The sequence below is a fragment of the Gastrolobium bilobum genome, unplaced genomic scaffold (assembly GCF_033153095.1).
Source record: "Gastrolobium bilobum isolate Gb01-03AN ecotype WA unplaced genomic scaffold, APGP_CSIRO_Gbil_v1 utg1346998, whole genome shotgun sequence".
Lineage (NCBI taxonomy): Eukaryota > Viridiplantae > Streptophyta > Magnoliopsida > Fabales > Fabaceae > Gastrolobium > Gastrolobium bilobum.
The window spans coordinates 14,096-19,309 of NW_026895980.1; the positions used below are offsets into that span (position 1 = coordinate 14,096).

Consider the following 5,214-nt stretch of genomic DNA (forward strand, 5'->3'; position numbering starts at 1 on the left):
TACTTAGTTCAGTGCAACAACAAAAGAAAGGACCCTTACCCCTCTATATCCCTTTTGGGGGGAAGATCAAACTCTTTAACTCAATCTACTACTACTGTTCTCACTCATTGACATAAATAAGTAAAAGCTACCAGTTCCTTACTCAAAGAACTCGTACCGGTACTCTTGAGTTCAAAACCCTAAAAACCTTAGATTGGAGTAGAAACTCGATCCTACTAATTACGTAGAACCATGAACCATCGATCGAGTGAGTTCGAGGTGGTTCATGCTTTCTATAGAACTCGCTGTACGCTAAGGCAAAGGTTGTAACCATGCGTCATGCGTGCCGTAAGCGGGCTCTGGTGGGGGAACCCGTAGGAAGGGGGGACGACCCGCCGAATTCACATCAGAAATCGCCAGAACACAAACGAAATCTTGAATTGCGTATAGAAACAAAACGAACCACTTCTATTCTCGGAGCTGAGGTATATGAAGAATGGCTTTTTGGTCCCTTTCGTCCAGTGGTTAGGACATCGTCTTTTCATGTCGAAGACACGGGTTCGATTCCCGTAAGGGATGGCTACTCTTTCCCGGCCGCTTTCAGTTAGTGTTCATTGCTGAGTGATCGCTCGCTATCTGGCTGGAAAAGGTGGTCCGGAAGCTTTCTCTCTCCCAGCAAGCAAGACGAGATCACCACTTCTCTCAGTAATGGACTTCCTTTAATTCTTCCTTAGCCTTAGATGTCCTATCATAGATTATCGAACCTCCGACAGAGAGAATCCCCATGCATGCGTTCTTTCTCTCCTCCCCTCAGCCATACATCTCTTTTTTTTCTTTTGGCCGTTTTTGTTAGGCATGGAACCCCACCTTAGGTGCTGAGTGGTGTCCTCCCCTCCCTAATACCTAAAAAAAAGTTCCATCTATGGAGCCTAAAGCTTAAACCATGGCATGGCAGTAAGCAGTAAGTTGGCCTACTTGCCCAGCCTTCGCCTTCTTCAGTGGCCAAGTTGAAGCGTTCAACGGTTCTTCGGCCTACCACCTTTCTTTTTCAAGGTTGAGCTTGTTCAATTGAAGCTAATGCTATGCTGCCCTTCCCTTGTTCAAGAGAAGGCGAGGACTTTCTTTTAGCTACCGGCCCAAACAAAAGAGATTAGCCTCTTCTCTTGATCGATCGATTGATTGGATTGCAGTACGAAGGGGTTTAAGAAGGAGGCATTGGAGAGAAGTAGGCGCATGGTGGCCAACCAAGGCAGTGAAATCGAGACAATCAATCGGAAGAGGGTTTAGTTAGGAGTCCGGGTTCCATCCTATAAGTTGATTGAAGGAAGGGAGCAAAGGAAGTTCTCTTTGCCCTTAGTCTTGGGTTCAGTGAATAGGGAAATTAGGTTAGTCTTATTCCCTAGCTGAGTGAATAGGCCGATATTTCGTATAGTGATAACGCTTTCTCTTTCTTATAGGGGTCTATTTTCTCTGACTTGACTCAGCTTGACCTACTTGACTCAGCGGTTAGAGTATCGCTTTCATACGGCGAGAGTCATTGGTTCAAATCCAATAGTAGGTAAGGCCGAAAGCCCTGCTTTTGCCAGCATGACAGCAAGCACGGACTGGCGGAGTCAACTGAATGACCAAAGCATCGGTTGCTTCCACTTGTGGCCTTCTTCGACCGCCTTGACACCTTAATCTTATTGTGCGCCTTGTGAGCGCGTTTAGATCCGCGAAGGCAATCACTCGGATGTTCCCCTAACCCAACCCGGGAACGGACCGGAGGGAACCGCAGCATGGGGAATGTCCGCGTCTCGTCGCAAGGCTCATTTTTCGTTTTTGGTCATAGGGCGGGCGGATTTCTCTGATCAAGGGCCGGGGCACAAGGGTCCTGGTACTATCCAGGTGCGAAGAACCCCGGAGGTGACTGCAATGAGCAGAAATCTCACTCACCGGCCTAAACGACGAGCAAACACTCGAACGTGAGAGCAAGGGATCACCTAACGAATGGACGAGCTCCAAGGAGGGAGGAAAGAGGAAGGCAAGAACCATGCTTTCAGAGAAGTGGCGGTCCGAATCTTATCTGAACTGCGAGAATAACTGACTAAGCCATGCCATAAGGGTCATTCTCCAAACGGGACGGGGTCAAGCCTTTAGATTTTGGAGTAGGTTGGGTGACAGATCGGCCATAGGAGTACTCCGGGATATAAACCAGGGCAACCAATGTCGAGCATACGACGATGCCGCCCGTTTTCATTTCGTGGAAGTCCCCGGCAGAGGAAAGGGCTGTAGGTGATGGCGCGTTCTGCTTCTTATCTAGAGAGGGGCGCTGAAATCGTTCCTATTGGGTCGTGCGTGGCAGCTGGTATAGATGAATAAAGGCGGGCCGCTTCCCTTCTCCCATGTTGAGTCACAGGCAGCGCCTCGGAAAGCGCGGACGAGCCACATGCAGGGAAACTTGCACGTGTGGTTCTGGCCGGGACCCCGGTATACTGTACTAATATGTGTAGGTCCCCGTAATTCGAGTGAGATTGTCATGGCGCAAAAGCAGATATGGTCCGGTATTCCCTTGTTCCCTGTATTGGTTATGTTCTTCATTTCTCGTCTAGCAGAAACTAATCGAGCTCCGTTTGATCTCCCAGAAGCGGAAGCTGAATCAGTTGCAGGCTATAATGTAGAATATGCGCGGGATGCGATCCTTAATAGTCCACTGTTGGCGGAAGCCAATGTCCCGGGGTCCCGGGGACTCATTCTGACTTAAACAAGGGGTGGGTCTTTACCAACTTAAAAATCTTCGATTTTAGGTAAGCCGAAAAACGTGAGCGCCCCTACGCGAGCCTTATTGAAAACGAAAGTCTATTTTAGATTCAATATGTATTCTATTAATGCGCTCAAGCATGCGAAGAAAGCAACAAGCGAGAAAAGCCCTTTCTATGTTATTAGTAAAGTCACGCTTTTCATTTGGATAGGAGTAGGTGCTTGCTGGGGCAGGGCACTCTTCATTCTTCATTCGAAACTAATGAATGTCGGGTCGGGGGTTTCTGCCTTGTTATCAAAAAGGGAGTTGGGTAAAGCAAACTCCCTCCTTGGACGAGCACGGGGCTTAGTCAAGTAGAACCGGGTTGCGCTGCTTGATGCTCCGATCGAAAACAAATCAGTGGGGCCATGCCGGTACGACTGAATATGCGTTAAAAAGGTCAATCCCTCCCCTACGACACCAAAAAAAACCGGGCCGAACTTCTAACAGCCCGCCCGCTTCCATAGAACAATATCGTGGCAACGTAGACCTAAGTGGTCATATATATTGGATCTTTGGGAACCATCACAAGTGCGGCCGGCCTATATTTAAACGAGAATGCCGTGTCGTCCAGCGGAGCCTAGAAGAAGGTGACTCGCGCAGACAGCTGACTCCTTCTTTTCAATAGAAAGGAATAGAACAAACCAACCCAGCTGGCTGGTCAATCTCAGAGATCTTATCGGCCGGCAAACCGGAGACGGACGACCACGGTCCCGACCTTATCAGCACCGGAGGTGTACTAATCAATGAACCCACCCCCGAAACCTACTTTCTTTTCTGACAAAATCAACCAAGCCTAACCGGTCACGACATGTTGTTGATATTGATTGAGTTTGAGGGACTTTCGCTGACTAAATCCATCCATAAACCTAGACCCCGGCAACTTTCGTAACCAAAGCGTCAAGACAACAGCCAAAGGTCACCTTTGGATTCTTAAGTAGGGGGCAAAGAGGAGCACGTAGGAATGCCGACCACTACATAAGCCACTGGTGGCTGAGAGAAAGCGAGCAGCACCTTGTATAGGTTGGGCGGAAGCGAGCCCCTATCAGAGAAAGCCATTGCGCGCTAGCCTAGCTAGCTAGCTTCAGCTGGCTGTTATGTTAGTTGTAGCGCGCCTTCCCTCCTTCTCTCACTTCGGAAAGATTTCGCAGTCTTTTCTTATGATGACCTGGTCGAGAGAGTACGATACATCGGTGTAAAAGATGGAGTGGGATCTGTGAGGTTGGTTATAGTAAGGCCTGGCCGGAAAGTGTTCTTGCCTCTATCATTGAAGGAAAGGTTGGTCAACAATTTGGAGAGTTTGCTTCTACACGGAAACGAAGACTTTCGAGAACAAATATTAAACCGGGAAGAAAAAAGGGGAAAAAGTAAATAAAGTCTAAGCGCATATGGCACGAAAAGGAAATCCGATTTCGGTAAGACTCGATCTGAATCGTAGTTCAGATTCAAGTCGGTTCAGTGAGGGCGACCGCGAAAGTCACCGAATGGGTCAGTCTTTTCCTTCAGTTTGTCCTATATATATATGTTGAATAAAAACGCTTGGGAGGACGTTGCAGAGGGACGGACACGACTTCTTCTAACGCTAGAAGACCACTGGAAGACACCCGGGACCAGAGCATGTCGTGAAAGAAGCACACTGGGCGGGCGTGCTTCGACCGTGTCTCCGGGGCACAGTTGAATGTAGATATCATGAACGCGAGGTGCAGGATACCAGGCCGAGAAACCCGGGCAACCACCCCCTATGTGCCGATCGCTAGCGCATCCAGGGCCCCGGCGCCCAGCGGAGCTGGAGAGGCCTAGCCTGATCTGAGAAGTGCTAATTAGGTTCGGATAGACTTCATTCAAGAACGCCGCCGCCCCTGGAATCAATAAGAAAACAAGTGCTAAGTTTCAGATCAGTGAATAAACCGAAACGAAAGAAGAAAGAGACCTTTCTCGCTCGGCGCCTAAAGCGCACTATGCTCCGCTTCAACAAATGAGAGTTTTCGGTGGAACCGGTGAACCACGCGAGCTGGTTAGATGCGTGGGACAGAGGGCTCATAGTACCTGCTAGCGCAGCTATGCAGTGGAAGGGAAGGAGCCTAAATCGACCCCCTTCTTTTTTATTTTTCAAATAAAAAAGCAGTACAAAGAGATTAGACTCCAAACAAATGAGAAAATGGAAAATTTGAAATATAACCACTAGTAGGGATATGGATGGAGTCTCGCTCAGTAAAGAGAGTTGTAGATTCGTAGAAAAGAAGAGGAGCCTTGACTTTCTATGATGTTATTAGTCAAGAAGCGCTAACGCTGCAATCTTTCTAAAGCAAGAAGCGAGAAACTTGACTTTACGAGCAGCATCGCTGCTTGATCGGCGGGGAGAAGCATCTCAAAGTATGGGGCAAAGGATCAAGCGCTTTGACTTTGTCTCCCGGGATTCACCACAGGTTGGGTTTGAGAGCCGTGTGATGGGTGAC

General features: G+C 48.5%; 1 non-coding gene across 1 annotated transcript; it reads left to right on the forward strand.

The window, feature by feature from the left end:
- Positions 1-486: 486 nt before the first annotated feature.
- On the forward strand, positions 487-558 carry TRNAE-UUC (transfer RNA glutamic acid (anticodon UUC)). Its single transcript has one exon. It is a non-coding gene; the product is annotated as a tRNA-Glu (tRNA).
- The last annotated feature ends 4,656 nt before the right edge of the window (positions 559-5,214 follow it).